This window comes from Vipera berus (assembly GCF_964194415.1).
Source record: "Vipera berus genome assembly, chromosome: 1".
NCBI lineage: Eukaryota > Metazoa > Chordata > Lepidosauria > Squamata > Viperidae > Vipera > Vipera berus.
Window position 1 is genome coordinate 349,779,303 of NC_138202.1, and position 13,515 is coordinate 349,792,817.

The window sequence follows — 13,515 nt, forward strand, 5'->3', positions numbered from 1 at the left end:
GTGCAGGATTGCTGACGCGGCTAAAACAGCCTTGCAAAATGGCAACTGTAAACAGGATGCTGCAAATCAAAGAATGAATCTTTCAAAGGGAAACCATGTCCAGAGACTTACATTTGGTTGCAAATACTGTATGAGCTTTCTAGTAATAATGCCCTCAGCCTAGCATAGAGTACAGGAAGTCCTCGACTTATGACTGTAATGGAGCCTGCCCATCATGCTTCTAGGAATAGCACTAAGTCTTCTATACTACTTCATAGTGCATTACAGACTCGCTAAGGGGTTTGCAGTTAGCTTATTTCCCCCAATGATCTGGGTCCTCATTTTACCAAGGAGGGAAGGCTGAGTCAACCTTGAGCAGATCAGAATTGAACTCCTGGCTGTAGACAGAGTTTCTTTGCAATATTGCAAAAAAAAAAATCCACTGCACCACTATGGGGCCTGTAAGTCACGAAGGTCGTAAAATGGGTCACTTACATGACTGACCCAATCATTATCTTTTTTGTGGTCATTAAGCAAATGTGATGGTTGTAAAGCAACATGCTGGTTGTTAGATGAACCAATGGTTCGCTATGCACCGGTTTTGCCCCAAAATGGAAGTAAATGAACTGTCATAAAGCATGATCACATGACTGCAAGGCACTGTTGATGTGCAGGCCGTGCAGTGAGAATAGAATAGAATAGAATAGAATAGAATAGAATAGAATAGAATAGAATAGAATAGAATAGAATAGAATAGAATAGAATAGAATAGAATAGAATAGAATAGAATAGAATAGAATAGAATAGAATAGAATAGAATAGAATAGAACAGAGCAGAGTAGGATATAGAAAATAGAATAGAATAGAATAGAATAGAATAGAATAGAATAGAATAGAATAGAATAGAATAGAATAGAATAGAATAGAATAGAATAGAATAGAATAGAATAGAATAGAATAGAATAGAATAGAATAGAATAGAATAGAATAGAATAGGAGTAGAGCAGAGTAGAGCAGAGCAGAGCAGAGCAGAGTAGAGTAGGATATAGAATAGAATATAGAATATAGAATAGAATAGAATAGAATAGAATAGAATAGAATAGAATAGAATAGAATAGAATAGAATAGAATAGAATAGAATAGAATAGAATAGAAGTAGAGCAGAGCAGAGCAGAGCAGAGTAGAGTAGAGTAGGATATAGAATAGAATATAGAATATAGAATAGAATAGAATAGAATAGAATAGAATAGAATAGAATAGAATAGAATAGAATAGAATAGAATAGAATAGAATAGAATAGAAGTACAGTAGAGTAGTAACTTTATTGTCACTTTAAATGTACACTAATTTTAAAATGAGATTTCGTTGCATATAGCTCTCAAAAGGTAACCACCTCCAATATACACTGCATAAACATGACAAAAAAATAAATAAAATAAATTATGCATATACTCACACACACACACACACACACACACACACACACACGTGGCCCAGAGAAACAACACTGTCTAGTTCGGATGTATACATGTACATGGCGAGAAAAACAAATCTTGCGAATTTACCAGATGGATAGCACAGGGAACACAGCTGTTACAGAATCAGGTAGTCCTGCTAGAAATACTTTGAAACTTTTAATCAGTTTGTGATCATGCTGAGAATGTCACTCTGGCCCTTTCTTGGGCAACCTTTCCTACTGCAGTCACGTTTTGCCCAAGATAAGGAAAAAGCAAACAGAACTTTTAATGAGCTGCCACCAACCTCAGAAGGGAAAAGCAAAACCTATTATCTACCCTGATTATCCACCAAATTGGATCCACTGGCATTAAGGAAAAAAGGCCTGGCAAAAACAGCTCCCACTGGGAGCCTTGTCAGCTGGCCAAATTCAACACCTTAGCAGCAGCCTTGGCTTAAGCAGTCGGGCCCCAGGGAGCTGTGTTGATGCTTTGTCATTCTTTGGGATGATTTTCTTCCATTTAGCCCTTAACTTTCTGACTCCTTCTCTCAGATTCATATCTGTACAGGTATGCAAGCTTTCGGTTTAGTTTTAAAGGCTCCTTATCCCAGTTCGGTAGGTAAGTTTTCATCAGAGCCAGGGGATTTAGAACGAATGAAGATGCAATCAGCAGGAAGAGATCTTAGCAGGAAGAGAGAGCTTAGGGATAACACAGAAATCCTACTGGCAGTTTTTCCCCAAGAAAGCAGCATTTTTTTCACCCCTCAGTTTTGTTCTTTCCCTGTTCCCGTTCCAAAACACTGTGCTATTAGTAGAAGTAAAAGGTAAAAGGTTGTTCTGTACCAGCCTGCTACCAGCCCTGCAAAAAAGGCAGGGACAACCCTTTTTACAAGAAGGCAAGAGGCTGGAATTAAGCCTGCCAAATTTATTGATACAAAAACAAACAAGACACGAACCAAGAAACAGGAGCTTTTCAAGCGGTTGCCTTCAGCAAACCAGCCCTCCCACGCATTCCCCTTTTATACAGTTCAGGGCGTGGCTTCTCTCTGCCTCCTTCCGAGGTGCCCCATTGCCTTCCTCTGTTTACTCCTGATTGACTGCCTCCTGCGTCGGGCGTCCTTGAACAGGGCCAGCTGTGGGTCATCTTCATCCACGCTGTCAGGCTCACACAGCTGGGTCTGCGTCGTGACCAGGTGGGAGGGGCCTGGCTGAGGGCTCTCATCAGCAAGCTCTTCAACACCCCCCTCCTCCTCCTCTGAGTCGTCCGACCCAACTGCCAAACCCACAGGCTGACCCTGAATCACAACAAAGGTAAAGGTTTCTTATCTGACTCTAGGGGTGTTGCACATCCCCGTTTCTTTTCCAAGGGAGCCAGCATTGTCTGAAGACATTTTCTGTGGTCATGTGACCAGCATGGCTATACACCGAAGCACACTGAACGCTGTTACCTTCCCACCAAAATGGTACTTATTTATCTACTTGCATTGGCATGCTTTCAAACTGCCGGGCTGGCAGGAGCTGGGCCGAGGACGGGAGCTCAGCCCCTCACGCAGTGCTCAGGTTTCAAACCCCAGCAGTCATGACAAGCTCAGCGTCTTTAACTACTGAGCCATCACCACTCCTCTTAGTAGAAGAAATTCCCCCCTTAATCTTAAGAATTTCCCCTTATCTCTTCTTGGGGTGGGTGGGGGGCAATATTTAAGAAGAAGTATTTTGAGTTTGCATGCAAAATCTTTCACTCCTTCATTAGTCCTCACAACTACGCAGCCCAAAAGCTTAAAGCAAATGTAATCCCTTTTCTCTCTACTCACTGAAGTCCATTCTGATGTGGGATTAGAGAGAAATAAAGGATTCTCACAGATATTGTTAACATCAAAAGAATTTTCCTTTAGACACACACACACACACACACACACACACAGAGGGGGGAGGGGGAGGGAGAGGGAGAGAGAGAGAAACCTCCACCTTGGAAAAATAAGGCAAATCTGAAATGTAGTCTTTTTTTTCCCATTTGGACCACTTCCATTTAGCAGTGATGGCGAACTTTTTAGAGACCAAGTGCCCAAACTGCAACCCAAAACCCACTTATGTATTGTCGGGTGCCGGGGTGTGTGTGTATGCGGCCCATGGGGTGGGCATGGCCCATTGGGTGGGCGTGGCTGAGGTGGTCACGGTAGACTGGGCGGGCGTGGCCGGAGTGGGTGTGGCCACCTCGATGTTGCTCATGGGGAGGGACGCCTCTGGGGGCCAAGCAGGGTTGGGGGAGATCCAGGGGGTCTCTGACAGGTGGGACGGTAGGCAGGAGGCTCGTCCTGTGGGGTGAAGCGAGACAAGGCAGGGTACAGGGCAGGGGTGCCATTGCCGCAGGGCGAGGCAGGGACCGGGGCGGCTGCTGCCTGACACCATCCTCCCCCGCACACAGCAAGTGGATGGGGGGCAACTGTGTCAATCAACAGCCACAGCCTGCCGGCCCCTCAGTTTTGGTGCGACATGGCTGTTTGCTGCCTCGCCATTGCACCCAATGCAGCTGCCATGAGGCCGTGGAACAAGCCAGGCAGAGGTAAGGAACCGGTATACTGGTTTCTTACTGCCACACAGCTTGTTCCACGGCCTCATGGCAGCGAGGCAGCAAATGGCCAGTTTCGGCACGACGTTACTGTTTGCCGCCAGCCGTGGACATTTGCCCCCTCGCGCATCACACCCAGTTCCACTGCCACGAGGCTGTGGAACAAGATGGACAGAGGTAAGGAACCGGTATACTGGTTTCTTACAGCTGTCCAGCTTGTTCCATGGCCTCATGGCCGCGGCATTGGGCACGAGGCGGCAAACGACCGGTTTCAGCGCAATGTGCTGGGAGGCTGCGGATAGCTGGCCAGGGCTGAACTGGCCTGGGCTAGGGCCGGGCACGCCACAGCCTCCCCACTTGCCCACTCGCCCGTCCACCAGCCAGGGTTGCCTTTACTCACATGTAAGTGTGTAGATGAATGCCCAGCTGCAGGGCCTTTCCAGCACGTTGTAGAGAAAATTCTGGAGCTTACGCTAGAAGGCGTTTCTCTTGGGCGACTTCCTGCTGACAGCTGAACGGGGCTTGCTGAGGATCAAGCTGTGTTTGCCGCTGGTGCCAAGGCAGGACCTCATCACGGGAGGACTCAGGGGTGCCGGGGTCCAGCACCATGAAGCCCACCTTCTCGGCCAATCTGCCCGGATACACGGCCCCATTGCGTGACTTCTGCACCATCCTGCAGCTACGGCGGCAGCAGTGGCATGGAGGCCGATTGCGGGCTCAGAGGAGGCGCGAGTGGGGCAACCACACAGGGCAGAGGCGCTGCCCGGAGCCGGAACGGGGCAGCAGCATGGCAGTGGCAGAGCCGGGCAGGACTGTGGCGGCAACAGCTTGGTCGCTTTGGCCAAAGCAGCGGTGGTGGCACCGCAGAGGTGAGGAGCAGCGTCCACAATCTGCCCAGCCTCCCCTCCACCTGCTTTGTGCAGCTCCTCCCAGGTGTTCTGTTCCAACCTACGACCGGCCCTGTTTGTGTGACAGGGACAACCCCTTTTTCCTTTTGACAAATTAATAGGCTGGAAAAAACCCAACCCAAATTTATTTGCAGTTCCAAAATTATAAAGTCTTTCAAACAAAAAAGCAGAATATTTTCTTCAATAAATGATTCAAAACATCAAACAAGAGTCAACAAACAAGAGTCAAACAGATTAGCAAGAACAGACCAGGATTCTCTTTGAATGTCTCCGAATGGTTGCCTTCAGCAACCAGCACCGCCCACACCTTCCCCTTTTATTATCTGTCCCAAGGCGTGGCTTCTCAATGCCTTCTCCTCCTTTCACTGAGTTGCCTCATAGATTTTCTCTGCTCTGTTCTGCTGGATTGCCTTCTGCTTCTAGCATCTCTGAACAGATTCAGCTGTGACTCCTCTGAGTCTGACCCCTCCTCCTCACATAGCTGAGCTGCATGAGGAACACGATTGGAGGGGCCAGGCTGAGAGTCCTGCAGTGCATCAGAGCCTCTCCGACACTGAAGGCTCTCCAAACCCCTCCTCCTCTTCAGATTCCTCAGACTCAGCTGCTGGGAGCACAGGCTGACACTGAATCACAACACTGGGTCCCCCGCACCCACCATTAACCCTTCCTGTGCCGCTCGCTGAAGGTGTGGAGAGGAGCAATGTGTGATCAGAGGAGAAGGAGGAGGAGCACCCCTGAGGCTGCAGGTGACCTCCCCCACTCCCGGACACACACATGCACACTTACTCATTGACAACAGCTTAGTATGATGTTTGGGGGTGGTGCTTTTTGTTTTTTGGGGTTTTTTTTTGGCTTGGAACTGGCATCTCTGGACATGTCCAGAGTGCCTGACTTTCGCAGGAGTAAAAAAAAAAGCATCTTCTTCCTTTCTTTGCTTACCTGACTTCCAGCCCCGTGCCGTTTCTCCTTCGCAATCCACTGCCACCGCGTGCAAGGAAACAAAGATATTTTTTTAAGGGAAAAAAAGGTCAATCAATCAATTCCATTTTTGCGATCTTTCACGAGAAGTTGGAATTGATTGATTGACCTTTTTTCCCTCAAAAAAAAATCTTTGTTTCCTTGCACGTGGCGGCAGCGGCAGATTTCGAAGGAGAAACGGCATGGGGCTAGAAATCAGGTAAGGAAAGAAAGGCAATTTCTGAGGGGAGCGAGGATTTCTTTCCTTACCTGCCCCACTTGTTCCAAGGCCGCTTTCCGCTCAGATGCGTTGCTCTTCCCAATGGCCTGACCGCCATGACGGCATGCATGCCCACAGAGAGGACTCTGCGTGCCACCTGTGGCATGCGTGCCATAGGTTCGTCAGCATGGCTATAAGGGATGGAGAGACTTCAGTTCACTTAGAGTATCTTCTAAGTGTATCTAGAAGAATAGATTGCAGCAATTTTAATTTTTTTGCACTGTGCTGCTTCTTTTTCCTTGTTCTATTATGGTTAATGGCCTGCCTCTTGACTTCAATTGACAAGGTTGTTTTGAGGCCTTGGGATATTCAGAGGCATTCAACCTGGTAAGGAAGGAGCAGAACGAGTATAACATAGAATACTTACAGTAATCTCAATTTTGTCTGTACAATGCAAGCTGGTCTGGAATGGCCCTTAAGCAAGATGAGCCCATGCTTAGGATTTTTTTTCCTTAGCTATCATGCCGTTAACTCTTTCACTGCCACACTCGGTTTTTCTATACACTTTTTTTAATATTTGTCTTTTCCCCCTTTTTATTAAAAATGCATAAGAGTGTTGAATGTTTGCGTTTTTTTTTTATTGCCCAAGTTGTAAGAAAATAATTTGCATATATTGCTTGCTATTATTTGGTATTAAATAATTTTTAAAAAATATTTTTGCCTAGGAAGCAAAAGTTTAGATTGGAACTGGAGAGAACAAACTGGTTTAGGCAAATATGGTGAGTTGCTCTGTTTTGGGACTGTATGGCAGTTTGCTCTGATACCTAATACTGCAGTTGCTTGTCCTCTCTGGACCCGAAAGGGTAATAATCCAAATCTGAGTTTTTAAAGATATGCCTACCACTAACAGTGTTTCTCAACTTCAATTCCTACAATTCCGCAGCCAGCATAGCTGACTGAGGAATTCTGGGAGTTGAAGTCCACATATCTTAAAGTTGCTAAGGTTGACAAGCACTGCATTAGCACATCAATCTGGGCATCAGCATCGCTGATTGTAAGCATGGAACATGAAACGGCATTACAGATAGTCCTTGATTTACGACCACAATTGGGAAGAATTGCTGTTGCTAAAGAAGGTGGTTTTAATGAGTTGCATCTGATTTTACAACCTTTTTTTGCCAGGGTTGTTAAGGGAATCACTACAGTTGTTAAGTGAATCATGAGGTCCTTAAGCAAATCCGGCTTCTCTCATTGAGTTTGCTTGTCAGAAGCTGGCTGGGAAGGCCGCAAATGGTGATCACATGACCTCAGGAAAGGGCAACCATTGTAAATCCATGCCGGTTGCCAAGCGCCCAAATTTTGATCACATGACTATGAGGATACCGCAAAGATCATAAGTATGAGGGCCAGTTGTAAATACTTTTTTTCAGTGCTGTTGTAACTATTAATGGTCATCAAATGAATGGTTGTATCTGTATTAAGTAGGTACGCCAATGCAGGAGAGCTAATTTGGTATACAGTAGTGGTTAAGGTGCCAGGCTAGAAACAGGGAGAGCAAAAATTCTAGTTCTGCCTTAGGTATGAAGCCAGCTGGGTGATCTTGAGCCAGTCATTCTCTCTCAGCCCTAGAAAGGAGGCAAAGGCAAACTACGCATGGTCCTCGACTTAGAATAGAATAGAGCTGGAAGGGACCTTGCAGATCTTCCTGTCCAGCCCCCTGCTTAAGCAGGAGAACCAGTGGTGGGATTCAAATAGGCGAACAACCGGTTCTCTATGTGGATGCCGCTTCCGGAAGTCCGTTCTGGGCCTGGGCAACAAAAAATTAGCTAACGGTTCTGCCGAAGTGGTGCGAACTGGCTGAATCCCACCACTGAGGAGAACCTATACCATTTCAGACAGTCTCTTTTTAAACACTTCGTGTTGGAGCACTCACAACCTCTGGAGGCAGTGCTGTGATTCAGGGTCAGCCTGTGGGTTCGGCAGTTGGGTCGGACGACTCAGAGGAGGAGGGGGGTGTTGAAGACCTTGCTGAGGGGGTTGAAGATCTTGCTGATGATAGCCCTCAGCCAGGCCCCTCCCACTTGGTCACCACGGAGACCCAGCTGTGTGAGCCTGACAGTGTGGATGAAGATGACACACAGCTGGCCCTGTTCAAGGATGCCCAACGCAGGAGGCAGTCAATTAGGAGTAAACAGAGGAAGGCAATGGGGCGTCTCGGAAGGAGGCAGAGAGAAGCCACACCCTGAACTCTTTATAAGGGGAATGTCTGGGAGGGCTGGTTTGCTGAAGGCAACCGCTCGGATGGTTCATGTTTCTTTAAGCTTCTGTTTCTTGGTTCGTGTCTTGTTTGTTTTTGTTGCAATAAATTTGGCAGGCGTAATTCCAGCCTCTTGCCGTTTGTGGAGGGGTTGTCCCTGCCTTTTCTGCAGGGCCGGTAGCAGGCTGGTACAGAACAGGCAGGTTGTTCCACGGATCAATTGTCCTGTCATGAAATTTCTTTTTAATTCTAGGTTGCTTCTCTCCTTGATTAGTTTCCATCCGTTGCTTCTTGTCCTCCATTCAGGTGCTTTGGAGGATAGGTTGAATAGGCTCTTCTTTGTGGCAGCCCCTCAAAAATTGGAAGACTGCTAGCGTGTCACTCCTAGTCCTTCTCTTCATTAAACTAGACACACCCATTGTCAGCAACCGTTCCTTATACACATGTTTTATATAAGTTCACTAAGTAAACTTACAACAGTTCACTTAGTGACCATTCAAAGTTACGACGACACTGAAAAAAAGTGACTTATGAGCATTTTCCACACAACCGTTGCAGCATTCCCAGGGTCACGTGATCAAAATTCAGACGCTTGGTAACTGACTCATATTTATGACGGTCGCAGTGTTCCAAGGTCATGTGGTCCCCCTTTTGCAACTTGACAAGCAAAGTCAATGGGGAAACCACAGTGATTCACTTAACAACTGTGGCAAGAAAAGTCGTAAAATGGGGCAAATTTACTTAACAGTGAAGAAATGCTGGGCTCAATTATAGTCATAAGTCGAGGACTACCTGTACTTTCCCCAAACAGACTTTTCCTGGCAGTCACCAGCAATCAACATTGATGGGCACACACAGAAAAAAAAACCTCCAATAAAGGCATCATTTTTCTACATACGTACCGGCAGTAAGTTAGGAAAATTCTCCAACTTAATAGATACGGTGGACCTGTAAGAAGGTTAAAGCATTTTGGATTAAAATTTGGTGGAATATGCAGAAGATATTTAAGAGAAGGATAAAGTTTTGTCTGCAATTGTTTCGACTGGGCATTATTACTGACACTACTGTTGTGGACACTAAGTTGATGTTGAATTTAATTACGGCAGCAAGACTTTTAGTAGGGCAATATTGGAAGAAGGAAGAACTGCCGACTATATAAGAATGGACTTTAAAAGTTTCCAACCTGGCGGAAATGGCAAAGATCTCAGCGTATTTGAAAGACCAGTCGCAACAGAGATATATTGTGGAGTGGAGAAGATGGACTGATTACATCCAGAATAAATATGAGACTAAAAAGTTTCATTTAGCATTTGAATAAGTACTGATGTGATATTTATATTGCTTGTAGTCATTTTATAAGAGTTAAAGTGCGATAGATTTAATAGTTTATTGTTGTTTGCATATGGTGGATTATGATTGTTTCTACTTTTATACCTTGTATTTAGCTCTGGGAAGTCGGGGAGGGGGAGGGAGGCAGGTGCTGGGGAGGGTTGGGAAGAGGGGAGGGGGTTGGAAGGGGTTTTGTTTTGTTTTGTTATAAATAAAATGTACTGTAAAACTTTTCAATAAAAAAAAATAGATACGGAACATTTTCACACGCCGCAATATTTTGCACGGCGTGCTGGGAGACCTGTTCTGAAATGCAGTAAGTGGAACAGAACATAAAATAAGCTGTTTGAGTTGCATTGATATATAAATGATTTGTTTGTTTGGTAGAATTTCTATGCAGCCCCCGTGCCAGAGAACTGCAGGCAACAATCAACAAAAACAAATGCTAAGTAACGAAATGGTTAAATCAATACAAGAAAACAATGGAAGATCAAAAATCATAATCACGAACAAGGATTAATAAGATTCTTCTCTAGTCAAGTATGCAGTCATTTTCTTCTTCTGTCATACGAAATTACAATTTGGTAATGACTTTCAGGGAACATTTAAATTTTTTATTATTCTTTCATTCCGATCCCTCCTTTTATTCAGGAGTTTCAGGCAATAAATGCAGTGCTCCCATCTCCAATATTTTTCCCACAATATTTTTCACCACAGAGGTTAAGTGAATTATGAGGTTGTTAAATGAATCCGGCTTCTCCCATTGATTTTGCTTGTCGGAAGCCAGCTGGGAAGATTGCAAATGGCAATCACATGACGCCTGGGGATACAGCAACCATCATAAATACATAGTATAATAGAAAAACAGAGTTGGAAGGGACCTTGGAGGTCTTCTAGTCCAACCTCTTGCTCAGGGAGGCGAACCTATAGCAGGGGTGGGGAACCTGGGCTCTTTTATGACTTGTGGACTTCAACTCCCAGAATTCCTGAGCCAGCCATGCTGACTCAGGAATTCTGGGAGTTGAAGTCCACAAGTCATAAAAGAGCCCAGGTTCCCCACCCCTGCCCTATACCATTCCAGATAAATAAACCAATTTCTTCTTAAAAGCCTCCAGTGATGGAGCACCCACAACAGTGATGGAGCACTCTTGATTAATATCACAGAAGTCTGTACTTCTGAGTATATAAAAATTGTACCTGGGACAAAGTTTGGCACTGAGAAGTTTAAAAGCTCACTTACTTACTTACATGCCAGTTGCCACTATAGCCTCAATATAGATCACATGACTGTGGGGATGCTGTGATAGTTGGTAAGTGTGAGGACTGGTTGTAAGTCCTTTTTTCCAGTGCCGTTGAAACTATGAACAGTCACCAAATGAAGAGTCGGAAGTCAAGGACTACCTGTAAAGGCAGGATAAAAATAAAGGAATGAATGAATGAATGAATGAATGAATGAATGAATGAATGAATGAATGAATGAATGAATGAACCTGTTTCCAGACATGAGTGTTGAAAAATCTCAGCTGGCTTCTGACATTGTCTATGCTTTTGATTAACTATCATCTGGTACCTCTGGCAACTAACCTGTGGTTTCACTTAAATCTGATCCTACTTGGATTTTGCTTGCTCTATTATATCTGAACCGCGGTGGTGCAGTGGTTAGAATGCAGCCTTGCAGGCTAACTCTGCCTACAGCCTAGAGTTCGATCCTGACGGGCTCAAGGTTGACTCAGCCTTCCATCTTTCCGAGGTCGGTAAAATGAGGACCCAGATAGTTGGGGGCAATACAGACTGCAGATACATAAGATATATAAGCGGTATATAAATCCAAGTGCCCCCAAATGCCCTATTGCTACTGCTATCTCACTCTTCTGATTGATCTTGCTTTCACTCTTGAATGATGAGATTTCTCACGAATGAAGGCTAATATAGGTTTCCCAGGATAATGTTGCAGGATCCAATCTGGGTCAGTCACCGACACCAACTCGTGCTGGAGCCGACCCTAAGGGAACTTCTCTCTCACAGAGTGTGTGAGATTTGTGCCCCAGAGTCTTGACACCTCTACAACCAAACTGCCGTTCACTGCCGTTAGAAGAAATGCTTGGTGTGATTCTAAAGAAAACATAACAACTGCATGAAGCAGAGATGAAGTTTATCTGACAGCAAGGCAGACGATCAGTAATCAAAGGTGGCCCCACAACAAAATTTCTGAAGTGGTTACTTCTGCAGGGAACTATTTCTAGTGTTCCTAGAACGTGCACCAACTTAACCTGCCTTCTAGATTTTACTGGAAAGCACACCTGGTCAGGTAAATAAAAAATGTTACCCTAAAGTAAGATGGGCGGCCAATACATTTTATAAGGTAAAGGTAAAGGTAAAGGTTCCCCCGCACGTGCATGCTAGTCGTTTCCGACTCTAGGGGCTGGTGCTCATCTCCGTTTCAAAGCCGAAGAGCCAGCGCTTGTCCAAGGACATCTCCGTGGTCATGTGGCCGGCATGACTAGATGCCAAAGGCGCACGCAACGCTGTTACATTCCCACCGGAGTGGTCCCCATTTTTCTACTTGCATTTTTACATGCTTTCGAACTGCTAGGTTGGCAGAAGCTGGGACGAGTAACAGGTGCTCACTCTGTTATGCGGCACTCGGGATTTGACCCGCCAAACTGCCGACCTTCTGATCGACAAGCTCATCGTCCCAACCCACTGAGCCACCGCATCCCTCATACATTTTATAAATAAATATAAATAAATAAATGAGTCTCGCCTCCTTGTGGGGTTTTGCAATCTTTACCTTTGTTGAGTCAAAATGGTGACCTTGGGGGTGACAGGGTTTGTATGAGGAAATCTATCATAGGAAGTTTTAATATCTACAGGGGATAGGGAAGTAAGGAAGTTTTAATATCTACAGGGGATTTTCTTATTTAGTTAAGTAGCTGATATTTGCCAAATTCACCCACAATGTGTAAAGACTGATTTGACAATTCCTACCTAGGTGTCAAAAGGCTTAAGTAGTGTTTTGTTTTATTGTCCCAGAGTTCACTGGAAGGTCAGGTAAGAAGCAGAATATAGAATAACAGAGTTAGAAGGGACCCTGGAGATCTTCTGGTCCAACCCCCTGCTCAAACAGGAGACTCTTATGTTATTCCAAGCAAATGGCTGTCCAATCTCTTCTTGAAAACCTCCAGTGATGGAGTACCTACAATTTCAGGAGGAAACCCATTCTGCTGATTAATGGTTCTGTCAGGAAATTTCTCCTTAATTCTAGGTTGGATCTCTCTTTCATAAAGTTTCCAACCCTTACTTCTGGTCTTGCCTTCAGGTGGTTTTGGAAAATAGATTGTACCTCCTCTTCTCTGTGACAGCTCCTCAAATATTGGAAGACTACTGACATGTCACCCCTAGTCCTTCTTTAATTTAAATTTCAGTGGGGTTCACACAAATGATCCAAAATGATGTGGGGTGTTTTATAGTCCAGGATGAATACAGAATGCAGAATAACAGAGTTGGAAGGGACCTTAGAGGTCCTCCAGTCCAGGGCTTTTCAACCAGTGGCACGGGTACCACCTGTGGTACATTTGCACCTAGCAGGTGGTACGCGACCATCCTAGAAAAGTGGTAGCAGGGGAGGGGAATGAGCTGAACCGGTGGCAGCACCGCACAAGCCCGAGCAAGAGATGGCTGGAGCTGCACAGCTGTCAGGGCTCAGCGGAAGCGCCAGGATCAACGCCAGGCTCCAGCTGGAGCTCAGCGCTGATCCTGGCGCTTCTGATGAGCCCAGAAGAAGCTTCAATCAGCTGGAATGTTGCAGCATCTCCCGGGTTTTGTGATTTACATTCAGATGCT

At 45.3% G+C, this 13,515-nt stretch overlaps 1 long non-coding RNA gene across 3 annotated transcripts in view; it reads right to left on the reverse strand.

Moving 5' to 3' along the window:
* LOC308679466 overlaps positions 1-13,515 on the reverse strand; it is a 26,816-nt gene continuing 13,301 nt past the window's right edge. For all 3 annotated transcript variants that reach the window (XR_014028777.1, XR_014028778.1, XR_014028779.1), the window contains exons 5-7: positions 10,913-11,073; positions 9,246-9,291; positions 1-59 (exon numbers count right to left, since the gene is read on the reverse strand). This is a non-coding gene — a long non-coding RNA (uncharacterized lncRNA). The remainder of the gene's footprint in view (positions 60-9,245; positions 9,292-10,912; positions 11,074-13,515) is intronic.